This window comes from Pelodiscus sinensis, chromosome 25 (assembly GCF_052426305.1).
Source record: "Pelodiscus sinensis isolate ZL-2025 chromosome 25, ASM5242630v1, whole genome shotgun sequence".
Classification (NCBI taxonomy): Eukaryota; Metazoa; Chordata; order Testudines; family Trionychidae; genus Pelodiscus; species Pelodiscus sinensis.
The window spans coordinates 9,336,795-9,350,690 of record NC_143076.1 but is presented as its reverse complement, the minus strand read 5'-3'; positions in this window follow the sequence as shown (position 1 = coordinate 9,350,690).

The window sequence follows — 13,896 nt, the reverse complement described above, 5'->3', positions numbered from 1 at the left end:
CAAAGGTAGTCCAAACACAGCCAGCGGCAGCCCATGGCACCCTCATCTTTAATACTGAACATTGGCATTTAAGATTATGCGTCATATCACATAAGGCACCATCATAGCCACCCCTGTCGGAGCTGTAGTCTCCAGTCTCTGCCAGCATCTCCGCTTGGAAAGCTTTGGCTGCTGAAATCTCCTCTGCTTTGTACCAGTTGGGGCAGACACAAGCTGCTGCTGCTGTCGCTCTGTTGGGCAAAGTCTGGGCACTCTTGCTTTCAAAGATGGATTAACAGGAATAATCCAAGTGTTCATTTTCAGCAGGGATGGGACCAGGCTGCACCATTTCGAACCAGAACCAAATGGCCCCCCGTTTGGGGGCAAGTGCACTGGGGACCTGACTCAGGCTCATTGGCAACAGTTCCATGAAAAAAGACCTCGTGGATTCCCCGTGGACTCTCCAAACAAAGCCAACCTGAAAACGAGTTATGGCTTTAGAAACGGGCCTGCTGTTCTGAGCAGTGACAGATGATCTCCGCCTGCAGCAGCCTGTGCGCTCATCCTTAACAGCTTCAGCCCTTTTTTATAGCAGCTCAAATTCCCAGGATAACTGCAGAGTGAGGACGAAGGTTCACGTGAACCGTCTAGAATCTCCAAGCATGCTTACAATCACTAAGCCTGATGCAGCAATTGCCCTCAGCAGCAGAGCTGGCCTGTTGCATTTGCCTTCTGCATTGAAAAACAAAACAAAGTTGTGTAGCAAGTCAACATGGGTGTGTGCTGTCCGGCCAGGCCAGCCAGGCCCTTCCAAAACCCTAGCCAATGAGGTTACTGGCTCCAGCTGGGCGCTGATTACACTGGCTTGAAAAATGATAGCCGACAACCAGAGACTTGGAGACCTGGCGTTTCTTCAGGGTGGGAGCTGCTGTCAGCAGAATTCAAAGGAAAGGAGAGAGATGGATGAATTAGCTTAAAGCACCACGTAGCCAGCAGAGCAGGGCGTGCCCACTCAAGCCTACCAAGCCACGTGCTTTTGTCGGGATTCACAGGCGTGGCCCTGCCCGCCCGGAGTGGCCAGGGATCTGACTCTGCTTTGGGGAGGGCCATCCAGCTCGCTCGCCTCAAGGGCGTCTGCACCCCTGCTCCCTGCTGCACTCTGCTCAGCAAGCCCCGTGGGCACGGGCTCCTGGCAGGGACTTGCCCACTTGCCAGGGAACAAAGCCCATCCGGTGGGACCTGCAGAGACAGCCAAGCAGCCGGGTTTCTTAGCCAGCTGGAACCCAGCCTGGGAAGCCCCCAGCTTTCAGAATGAAGATTGAACCAGGGCAGCTGGGGGGCTGTGGGGAGCCCCATTTTCTTTGGCTTGCTCTAGGACTTCCTTTCTCGGTCAGTGCCCCAGCCAGCAGCCCCCCAGGCTCTTCCAGAAGCCAAAGCCTTGTTCCTCACCCCTCCCGCCTCACCTTCGTTCTCGGGCTGGGGGCTATGCGCAGGTTTCCTGCCGAGAGGCAGAGATACTTCTCGCTCTGGGTCAGTGCCTGCTAGCTGTCAGTGTCCTGGTGCGTGCACAGTTCCTTTTCTTCCTTTGAGATGGCTCAGCCCAGGCCAGTCGTGTTTAACCATCCATTCAGTCCACTTAGACAGCAAGGTGACATTTATGTCTATTGGCTTGTCCTGAGAGCAAACTCAGCCCTTCCCTCCACACTGCCTAGCCAAGCAAAGTACAGGGGGAAACTGAGGCACAAATAGGCTTCTTTTAAAAAATGACACAAAATTCTCACTTTGTCATCGCTTGTCAGCCACGGAGCTCTGCACAGTGTTCTGCATGCCAGAACCACATGTTTACCACGTGCCCTGTGCCATGCGTTTCCCAGCAGCCTTAGTGGCTCCAGTTCTAGCGCAAACCCAGCTCTGCAGTCCAGATAAGATTGCTGGGTTTTGTGTGTGCACGTAGAATGAAGCCTTTGCCAGTTTTGTCTGACCCTCCACTCATGTTCTCTTATTATTCAGCAAAGCTCACGGAACTAGAATTCTTTTGGGTCTAGACACTGCGGGTCGATAAGAGCAAAAGAGGGTAAACAGCATTTCCATGGAAACAGGAAGTGGCAGGAATCCCAAGAAAATGGCTGCCGTGTTGTGAATGGAGACAACCCTATCCATGTGTGTTTACTCTGTGCGTGGCTGTATAAATAGCTACTGCTGGTTTAAATTTTCCCTGTGAAAGGATTGCATGGGCCAAGAATAAAATAAACACAGCCATGTCTTCGGGCCTTTTATTTTTATTTTCTCCTTTAGATAGTGCTTTAGTTCTCTTGCCTTCTGGGATTACTCCAGATTCCTACTGCCCATTATTCTATTTGGCATTTAGATTATTAGAAAGCATTTTCAACTGGTATAAAAAACAGATGCGTTTTGTCACGCTTGACTCGCATAAGGGGTTTAAAAAACATCCATCTAATAAATGCTAACCACCCAATGGCAATAACGATTCTCCATGGGGGAAAAATAACAGCAAAATTGAGGGCTAATCTACTGAAATAATCCCTGTTTAAACAGATCTGATGCAGGAATTTTTTCAGGGCAGTTTGAATTGGTTCTTTCTGGCCTTGGAATCTATGGCTGTGAAACTCAGATGTGGCCAAACCTTAGGCCCAAGTCTTCAACCGTTACGGTGAGTGGCTCTTACATAGACCCATAGAACACTAGAACTGGAAGGGACCAAGAGAGCTCATCTAGTCCAGTCCGTGGGCCATATGGCTCCCCAGGGGCCACGCCCTACCTCTAGGGGGCCATATGGAAAAAACGGAACATTAGGTAAATTATGTACCATTTTTCCAACTAACAGCGGCTATGAGGGGGCCACAGAGGTAAACGAGACTCAGAAGGAGGCCATGAGCAAAAAAAGGTTGAAAAACACTGGTCTAGATCATCCCTGGCAGGTGTCTGTCTAACTTGCTCTTAAATATCTCCAGAGATGGGGATTCCACAACCTCCCAGGGCAATTGATTCCAGTGTCTGACTACCTGGACAGGCAGGAAGTTTTTCCTCATGTCCAAAATAAATCTCCCTTGCTGCAGTTTAAGCCCCTTGCTTATATAGATGCCAGTGGGATTCTGGGTCTGTGGTGCTCATTTCATGGTTGCAGATGTAGGCTCTGGGCCCTGGTATGGTTTTTTCTTGCGTGTGTGGGTGGAAAGGGATCTAGGGGTCATAGTGGACCACAAGTTGAATATGAGTCAACAGTGTGATGTTGTTGCAAAAAAAGCAAATATGATTCTAGGTTGTATCAACAGGTGTGTTGTAAGCAAAATTCGTGAAGTCATTCTGCCGCTCTACTCTGCACTAGTTAGGCCTCAGCTGGAGTACTGTGTCCAGTTCTGGGCGCCACATTTCAAGAAAGATGTAGAGAAATTGGAAAGGGTCCAGAGAAGAGCGACAAGAGTGATTAAAGTTCTAGAGAACATGACCTATGAAGCCAGGCTTCATGAACTGGGCTTGTTTAGTTTGGAAAAAAGAAGATTAAGGGGGGACATGATAGCGGTTTTCAAATATCTAAAAGGGTGTCACAAGGAGGAAGGAGAAAATTTGTTCCTCTTGGTTTCTGAGGACAGGACAAGGAGTAATGGGCTTAAAGTGCAGCAGGGGAGGTTTAGATTGGACATTAGGAAAAAATTCCTAACTGTCAGGGTGGTCAAATATTGGAATAAATTGCCAAGGGAGGTGGTGGAATCTCCCTCTCTGGAGATATTTAAGAACAGGTTAGATAGACATCTGTCAGGGATGGTGTAGACGGAGCTTGGTCCTGCCTTGAGGGCGGGGGGCTGGACTCGATGACTTCTCGAGGTCCCTTCCAGTCCTATGATTCTATGATTAACATTTGTTCTCAGCATGGTTGGTGAGCCATGTTTTCACTTTGGCAGGCCCTTCTCTTGCCCCCAACCTCCTTTCATTTCCACACCGGCAAAAATGGGTCACAACTTGGCTCCAGCATCTTTCAACAGTAATTTTTGTCATGTGGAGAGGGCCATAGGCCTGGTTGTACTGGAGTAGCTGGTTTGATTAGGGGTGTGGTCTGTTATACTGGGACAGGCCCTATTGACATTAGGCTTTTGCTGGTATAAAGCTGCCTTCCAGGACAATAGCTTATTCCCCTTCCCCCGTGGGAACGACCATTCCAGTCTAAAGCACCTTTATGTTGATGTAACTGTGTCCACGTTCACGGGGCTGGCAGGCTTTCCCTGTCTCGGTAGAGCTAATGCCGGACACTTTCTAATGCAGACAAGGCGACACAGCGTGTCTGAGGCCGAGTTCTGCGGGGGGCAAGGAAAAATGAACCCAAGTGGAAATATTTGCCACCTCTTGGTGCACTCCAGTTCCTGGAAAGATTCTGCATCACCATGGAAACTACCAAACTACGATTCCTTGGAACAGATGCTGTCAGGGGGTTGGATGATGGGGGCAAGTCCCCATCCAAAGCTGCTTTTTTTCCACTGTCATGTATCTTCCTGCTTCTCCTTCGGAAGCCAATTATCACCTACCACCCAGGGAACCCCGTGCCCCCCACTGCAATGCTGCCACCTCTGCAGGGAAGCACAGCTCCGCCACGCACAGACTGGGGGTACGTCTACACTACAGCGCTAGTTCGAACTAACTTAGTTCGAATTAGTTAATTCGAACTAAGCTAGTTCGAACTAACGCATCTAGAACTAAAAACTAGTTCGAACTAGCGTTTTGCTAGTTCGAACTAGTAAGTCCACATTGAGTGGACTCTGAACAGGGCTGGCCGGAAGCAGTGCCGGCAGGGCATCAGAGGAGGACTTAGAGCATGGAGATACTGTCTCAGGCTAGCCGAGGGCTGCGCTTAAAGGGTCCCGACCCCCACCCCGAACACACAGTTCTAAGGGGTGCCCCGCTTGCAAAGAAGTTCTGGCTTGGAGTGCCCTGAGTGCCCACACTGGGCACATCACAGCACTCGGCCATCAGCCCGGCTGCACTTGCCGCAGGCTGCCATCTGGGGAGAGGGAGTAATTGGGGGGCTGCAGGAGAGCTTCCACCCCCAGAAGCCCGCAGAGCCAGCCCAGTCCTCCCCATCGGGGGCTCGTACCCCATTCCTCCCTCACCTCCTTCCACTTGCCCTTCCCTATCCCCCCTTCTTATTGATGTACAAAATAAAGATAACGTTTCTTCCAACATTGACTCTGTCTTTATTGAAAAAAACTGGGGGAGACTGGGAAAAGGAGGTGGGAGAGGGGAAGAGAAAGGCTGGGAGAGGGGAGGGCAACTAACATGATCAGGGGTTGGGAACAGGTCCCAGATGAAGAGAGGCTACAGAGACTGGGACTGTTCAGCTTAGAAAAGAGGAGACGGAGGGGGGACAGGATAGAGGTCTCTCAAAGCAGGGGTTGGGTGGAGAGGGTGCATTCAGAAAAGTTCTTCCTGAGTTCCCATAAAGAAGGACTAGAGGACACCAAAGGAAAGGAATGGGTAGCAGGCTTGAAACTAGTAAGAGAAAGTTGTTGTTGACAAAGCAAATAGTTAACCTGTGGAACTCCTTGCTGCAGGAGGCTGTGAAGGCTACAACTAGAACAGAGTTTAAAGAGAAGTGAGATAAAGTGATGGAGGTTGGGTCCATGGAGTCCTATTAGCCAGAGGGTAGGAGTGGTGTCCCTGCCCAAAGTTTGTGGAAGGCTGGAGAGGGATGGCACGAGACAAATGGCTTGGTCATTGTCTTCGGTCCATCCCCTCCAGGGTCCCTAGGGTTGGCCTCTGTCGGCAGACAGGCTACTGGGCTAGATGGACCTTTGGTCTGACCCAGTACGGCCATTGTAAGCTCAGGGCTCAGTGTCGGGGGTCTCAGTGGACCCCCTTGATTTTCATGCACACCTGGTCCTGGGTGGCCAGGCTGGCAGCTCTCCTGCCCTAGACGGCCACTTTCCTGTGCCTAGTGCGGAGATCGTGGACGAGGTCCACGATGTCCGCACTAGCCCAGGAAGGTGCCCGCCTCTTGCGGTCCAGGGCAAGCTCCCGGGAGCCGCCAGCCTGGTCCCGGCAAGAGGGGGTGGGCTGGGGGGCATCGGGTGGGTGGCTCTGTGCCGTGCCAGGTGCAGGGTCTGCTAGCTGGGTGCTGGCAGGCTTGCACCTGGCACGGGCACCGTAGCCAGCCCGTGCCCCTTTAAGGGGTCCGGGGCCGGGAGGGGGGCATAGAGTTTCCCTGGTGTTGGCCAGAGTGGCCACCAGGGAAACCTGGGGAGGGCTAGCCTCCCACTAGTTCGAACTAAAGGGCTACACAGCCCTTAGTTCGAACTAGCTAGTTCGAACTAGGCGTTAGTCCTCGTAAAATGAGGTTTACCTAGTTCGAACTAAGCGCTCCGCTAGTTCGATTCAAATTCGAACTAGCGGAGCGCTAGTGTAGCGCATAGGAAAGTTAGTTCGAACTAACGTCCGTTAGTTCGAACTAACTTTCTAGTGTAGACATACCCTGGGAGAGAGAGCGAAGAAGAATCCCATTTCCAGCTGAGCAGGCAGTGGGGATTTAGGAGCCGACAGTGTGGTGCCAGAGTGAGAATCTGGCCAGGACATCCGGGTTAAATCAGTCTTGCCGAAAGGGCCACTACTCTGTGATGCTGACAGCACCTGTCAGAACAGCCCCATAAGCCCTGCTGGGCTTGAGCTCTGCAGGGACGCAGAGGAAAAAGGACACAGCCCCAAATCGCCAACTACCGCTCCCGTGGGATGGTGAAAGCAGCTGAGCCGGACGCCAGGGTAGCTGCCTGCAGGGCCCCCCTGTGGGGCCACCAAGATCACACATGTGACAGCGGGCCAGGGGAGCAAGTTGTACTGGACAGGTACTGACTGACCCTGGCGGGAGCCTGGCCAGGGCTTAGCTCTGCGCCGTCAGCGCCCTGCAGCCTGAGTGGTCCGGGGGTGACGAGGTCTTCGTCACGGCTAGCGGGGAGGGGAGGGTCAGGGCTAGGCAACGGTGACTTTGGCCCATGCACCCGTTCCATCGGCCACATTCCTAACGATGGCCCAGGCTTGCAACTCCGGGGAGGAAAAGCTCTTGGTAGGACCTGTGCAAACGCCCGCTTGGCTGCGCACGGGGCAGAAAGGGGCTGCCAGGAGCTGAGACTCAGGCCGGCCATAGCCAGGCCGCTATTCCCCTGCATTGTGTGTCTGCAGATTAGCCGGGGCTGTCGCTCGGCCTGCCAGCTCGCCACTAGCAGATGCTCTCCATCCCTTTCCCAGCAGACCCCGTGAGTGCGGCAAATCCTCCAGGAGCACCATGGACGGTCGCAGCAATGCCAGGGACTGAACAACCACAGGAACTGAGCTCCCATCTACTGCTAGAGGGGCCCCCGCAGGGCAGAGGGAGGCAGGAATTGTGGGAGGGCAGGGAGGGAGCTGTTCTGGGGCCAGAGAACTCCAGTGCCCAAGGCAGCTCTAGCATTCGCTTGAATGCGGCTGTTTCTGAAGAGCCTGGTGCTTTGCCGGCTCCTGTATTGGTTTTGAACCCTGGTGTAAAATCCATGAAATTCAGGCGGAGTTTTGCAATGAGCTCACTGGGGCCGCTGACTTTGAGGGACTCCAAGATGCGGGTTTCTTAGGCCACGTCCGCGTTGGCACCTAGTGAGACAGAGTGGGGTGCGTGCTGGCTTCTCTGACCCAGCTTCCCTTCGGCCATCCCTCGCGCCACGTTCCTCTCCTCCCCGGGGCACTGAAATGTGCCAGCGCAGCGGGGCTGTCTGGGCTTGCCACGGTTCGAGCGCAGGGGAACGGGCCTGGGCATCGGAGAGCTAAGAGCACAGGCCCAGCTGGCAGACGGACGGGGGAGGCTGGCTGCGCGGTCCTTAGCGAGTGATAATAACAAGCGGGGGGATCCGGTGACAAAGTATCCGCCCATCCCCCGCGGCAGCAGGCAAAGGAATGGCATTGGCAGGGCTGTGGCAGACCCGTCCAGCGGCGTTCCTGGACACGGCTCCATTGTCTGACCCATGTCCACTGGGCCAGGGCGCAGGGAGGGTTTTGAGAAGGGCGTCTTCATGCTGCCTGCCTGGCTGGCCACCTCCTCGAGAGGTCGCCCTGCGGTGTCTTCAGTCACCCCTAATGTCGCAAGACCCTTGCGTCCAGCTCTCACCCTTCCCCCTGCAACACAGCAGTGAGCACACTGCTTCCCCAAACACACCCACACACCCGTCACTCTGCTCCCAGAACACCCTCCCTCCCCCAGTACGTGGCTCTGGATCGCGCTGAACGCCAGGCCGTGGCCTCCAAGGCATGAACATGGCAGGGCCCCCTTGCCTGCCCCCAATTCCCCAGGCACGGCTCCAAGAGGCGAAGGTTTCAATCAGTGAGTGAGAATCACCCCCCCCATAACACCAGGAAATACCCCCTGGATTAATGCCCCCCAAGCTTATTAGGAGGCTCAGCTGTTGCCTAAAGCCCTTACTTCCCCTAAGTGGGCATTATTTGCATGATAATGCCCTCTTTGGGGGGAATTACTGCTTAATTAAAGAACAGCAGTCGCTTTAATTAGCATGTCTCCATGCTCCCTGGTACTTTGCATGGATTCAAATGAGCTGCTCATTAGGCATTGGCATTAACACAAGCTACGCCCTTTAGCTGGGCTCTAACTCAATTACCATGAGGAAGACAAACTGCTTGGTGCCTCGGAGGGAATGACAGGCAGCCGGCCTGCGACTGCAAAGGCAGTTTCCATGGGAGATGGTTCCCGGCCCAGGGGCACTTGCTTCCACAGGAGAGAGCGGAGGCTTTGAAGCAGCGTGCTCAGGCCGGGGCGCAGCAGCTGGATTTGGGTGTCCTGGGCCCAGAGGGAGATGAAGCCAACTGGGAACATGCACCAACCGCTCCTCTAGCGATTGCAGCGCGACCCTGCGGCTGGTAAAACCCCACCACGGGCTGCGGGGGCCTCTGGCAGGCGTCCTGAGGCTGAACGTGGACAGCCACGGGCTAGATTTGCATCCCAGCGACGCCTGCAGGGCCTGCTGCAGCTCTGATTAGGACGAGAAGCTGCATCCCCATCTGCCCTGGCTGGCCACAGCGGTGCTGTCACTAGGGTAAGGCAAGGAGCGGCCAGGAGCGCACATGTCCCCATGCTGTGTGCACAGAGACCTGTTAACATTTCAGCAACAGCCGTTTGCACAGATCTGCTGCTGGTTGTTCCCCGCACTTCAAAAGAGCAGAATGGCTACGCCTGCAGTAGGCTGTTCCCCAAGAGCCCTTCCAAGGGCCCTACCCTACTGTTCCCACCTCGCTCTCCTGCCTGGATGCCCACCGAGAACAACGCAAAGGGAGCCAGGCAACGTTCCCGCGAATGCTTTCCATCCATGAGCACCACCAGTAAGTACACACGCTGCCCGCTGTAGGCACTCTGCTAGTCAGCTGGGCGGCATCTGAGTCTGTCCTAGGTGGCTGCCAGCTGCTCGGCTTACAGGGAGCCCTGGAGCCGGGAAGTGAAATGCAAGACGCGACATTTCAAAATAAAATATTCAATGCTACTTACAAAGGCAGAATCCTTCAGCCACCCCTGAGATGGAACCACGCCTGCCGCAGCATCGCACGGCACTGGCTGGGGTACGACGCAGAGAGCAGCATATCCCATTCCATGGGGAAGCGGGGGGAGGGGGTCGCTGGGCAAGGTATAAAGTAGCCCAGAGGCTTGTGAACGTTCTAGGCAAGTGGCCAGGAACTCAGCCTGCTGTTATCCCAAAGCAGCACTGCATCTGCTAGCTGCTCTGATCCCAATCAGACAGCGGCACCAGGCTCTTGTGTGGCGCTCCCTCTGCCAGCTACTAATCCGCCCTCCTCTGCTTAGCCGAAGGGATTCATATCCCCGGGGGCACAGCTGGCCCCAGGGCAGTGGCCATGTGGCGTGCTGCTCCACTCCCAGGGGCTGTGCTGTGCTTGAGAGCCCCAGAAATGTGGAGCATTGGGTCCTGCTGGCCAGGGGAAGCCGGCCGCCTTTCGGAGGCTTCTGCAACATAATCCAAGCACCCACCAAGGAAAACAAGCCACGAGTGCGTTGGGACTGGCTGGGGGCCTCCGGGCAGGAGGTCTAAGCAGAGCTTCTGTGCTGCAGAGCTGGGCGGGAGTGCAGGCGAAAGCTCCATCTCCCATCACAGGGGAGAGCCATCCAGTGGCCAGACAGGGCTGGGCCCTTGGCCATGCCCATGTCACCCAGCCAAGCCCGAGCCCGCGTGCGCTGTGGGAGCAGCCAGAGGAAGGCTCCTGCCTCGCAGATGCTGGGGCCGGAGCCTGGAGCAGCTTATGAAGCAGGTTCAGAAAGGCCCTTGCAAGCCCCTTCAAGGCCCCTTGGCTTTGCCTGGCGCTCGCTCTGCCGGCCCGAAGGCAAAGTGCTTGATCCCCTTTCGTCAGGGAGGTGACACCAGGGCCAAGGCGGGTGGGCGTCACACGCAGCCGGCAGGAGGGGAAAAGCCGGCTCCACTGGCCTGGGAGTGAGGCGGCAGGACCGGGGCGCTTTGAACCCCTCCAGTCTCCGCTTTCCTCTCCCGCCAGCTGTGCTCTCCGCAAAGGCAGCGCCAAGCCCAGTGCTACGGCGAGGGGGCTTAGGAAGCAAGGTCCTGGCGGCTGCGCAGGGACAGTGCCGGAGGGAGGACAGGCTGGTGTGCACAGCACAGGGCTACGGGCATGGGCGGCCGGCAGTGTAGGCAAGGGGAGGCACAGCCTTCCTGAAATTGCCTATTCGCTCTGGCCACTGGGGGGTGGGGGGGCAGCCCTTTTTCCCTGGCTCCTGGCCAGGAAGGATCAGGCTTGGAGTGGGTGGAGCTTGACTCCAGGGGCGGGGCCTCGGGCAGAAGGGCTGAGGGTTCCCTTCCCTGGCTGGGCTTGACCGGCCGCCCATGGCTAAGGGTGAGGAGATCACAGAGAGCTATTTGATGGGGGGCTGTCCGGGCAGTGCTGGGGGCTCGCTGGGGCGGGTGCAGGGCTGTCCGGGCGATGCTGGGGGCTGTCCGGGCGGTGCTGGGGGCTGTCCAGGCGATGCTGGGGGCTGTCCGGGCGATGCTGGGGACTTTCCAGGCGATGCTGGGGGCTGTCCGGGCAATGCTGGGGGCTGTCCGGGCGATGCTGGGGGCTGTCCGGGCGATGCTGGGGGCTGTCCGGGCGATGCTGGGGGCTGTCTGGGCAATGCTGGGGGCTCGCTGGGGCGGGTGCAGGGCTGTCCGGGCGATGCTGGGGGCTGTCCGGGCAATGCTGGGGGCTGTCCGGGCGATGCTGGGGACTTTCCAGGCGATGCTGGGGGCTGTCTGGGCAATGCTGGGGGCTCGCTGGGGCGGGTGCAGGGCTGTCCGGGCGATGCTGGGGGCTGTCCGGGCGGTGCTGGGGGCTGTCTGGGCGATGCTGGGGGCTGTCCGGGCGATGCTGGGGACTTTCCAGGCGATGCTGGGGGCTGTCCGGGCAATGCTGGGGGCTGTCCGGGCGATGCTGGGGACTGTCCGGGCGATGCTGGGGGCTGTCTGGGCGATGCTGGGGGCTGTCCGGGCGATGCTAGGGGCTGGCTGGGGCGGGTGCAGGGCTGTCCAGGCGATGGTGGGGGCTGTCCGGGCAATGCTGGGGACTGTCCGGGCGATGCTGGGGACTGTCTGGGCGATGCTGGGGGCTGTCTGGGCGATGCTGGGGACTGTCCGGGCGATGCTGGGGACTGTCTGGGCGATGCTGGGGGCTGTCCGGGTGATGCTGGGGGCTGTCCGGGCGATGCTGGGGGCTGTCTGGGCGATGCTGGGGGCTGTCCGGGCAATGCTGGGGGCTGTCCGGGCGATGCTGGGGACTGTCCGGGCGATGCTGGGGGCTGTCTGGGCGATGCTGGGGGCTGTCCGGGCGATGCTAGGGGCTGGCTGGGGCGGGTGCAGGGCTGTCCAGGCGATGGTGGGGGCTGTCCGGGCAATGCTGGGGGCTGTCTGGGGCGGGTGCAGGGCTGTCCAGGCGATGCTGGGGGCTGTCCGGGCGATGCTGGGGACTGTCCGGGCGATGCTGGGGACTGTCTGGGCGATGCTGGGGGCTGTCTGGGCGATGCTGGGGACTGTCCGGGCGATGCTGGGGACTGTCCGGGCGATGCTGGGGACTGTCCGGGTGATGCTGGGGGCTGTCCGGGCGATGCTGGGGGCTGTCTGGGCGATGCTGGGGGCTGTCCGGGCAATGCTGGGGTCTGTCTGGGCGATGCTGGGGACTGTCCGGGCGATGCTGGGGGCTGTCTGGGCGATGCTGGGGGCTGTCCGGGCGATGCTGGGGGCTGTCCGGGCGATGCTGGGGGCTGTCTGGGCGATGCTGGGGGCTGTCCGGGCGATGCTGGGGGCTGGCTGGGGCGGGTGCAGGGCTGTCCGGGCGATGCTGGGGGCTGGCTGGGGCGGGTGCAGAGCTGTCCAGGAGATCCTCAGGTCTGGCTGCTCCTAGCCCTGCCTTTTCTACGCTGGGCTCATGCCCCCGCCTCCACATTGCCCAGGGTCTGCTAACAATCTGTTGCCATCCTGTTGCTGAGTGGGGGATGCCAGACCCAACTCTGCTACTCCCGTGGGAAGCTGTGTCAGTCCCATGACTTCCAAGGGTTACTCTGAGTTTGCGTAGCAGGGCCAGAGAGCAGGATCTGGCCCTTTCCTCTGCTGAGGCCAGGTCATGCCCCAAATACCTCCCAGCTCCTTGCAGAAACCCCCAAGAGTAACCTGCCTTTGACGTGCCAAAGGCTCAATGCTCCTCGCCCCTACACCGACGGTGCCTGGGGTGAGTCTAGGGACCCGCAGAGAAAGCCTCCTGATTTACACCGGTTTAAGCAAGAGCAGGGTCTTTGATTGCACGCTTGTAGTTCACCTGATTTTGAGGCCTATTTTTAGCCAGGGGGCTATTTTTGGTCAGCCGTGAAAAATGGAAGCTCGTGTAAATTCTGGCAGAGCTAGTTAATTAAAGATGCTGTAAACCATCTGGGGAGGGCGGGGAGAGGGGGGGAGAAAGTGATATTTGTTTAAATAAAGTTCACCCCGAGGAATGCGTCTCTCCCCCTCCAACAAGCTGAGGCCGTTGTAACAAATCAGAAGTAAATCTAATTACGGGAAGGGCGCAGGACCATGGAAGTGGATGAAGTCATAGGGTTCAAAGGCACCAAATGACACCCAAACAACAGGGCTGCTTCTAATCCCTTTTACACAGATGCAAATGGCTAAATTGGACTCCCGAGTAAGACTGGTCGCTTTGTTTGGTGGTGATTTAATAAACAGCCGCATTGAGACAGGCAGACTCTGACCCACAACCCTACATTGTGTTACCAAGTCGCTGGTAGCTTTGGGCAACCGGCTCCTGTCAGACTGAGCCGCTCTCGCCCGGTGCTGGTGCGCATGGCCCAGGCAGGGCTCTTCACTGCTATACCACGAGGGTGGACGCGGTAGTAGAAGTGCTGCACAATGACACACGGGTCTCTGCCAAGGGACAGGATGAGGAGAAATGGACACAAGTCCCGGAAACCACTATCTAGAGAGAGAAGCTGCTGAGAACCCCTCGGCGCAAGGGGACTTAGGACACAGAACCCACGATGGGGAGTCTCCACTGAGGGCGCCAAGGAAACCCCAGGAGCAGCGGGGCAGGGGAAAGGGCGGGAAAACCCTTGCTGTGCTGATGGGGGCTTCCCTTTGTGTAGCTGGGGAGGGGAAGGGCCGGGGACCCCTGGCTGCAGAGCCCCGGGGGCAGCTGGGCAGGAAGCAGGGTTATCCCTGCGTTCTGGGCAGGAGTGAATCGGGAGAGCCGGGAGGGGGCGGCTCGTCGCCACAGGCCCTGTTCACCCTGGGAGAGATCTCGCTGTTGCTACTCACCTGCAGGTTCCGCCTGGGGCCACACGCGGCTTGTCTTGGGCAGCGACGGCCCCGGCCCTGGGGACGGCTCCGTGAGGGAGGAAACCCC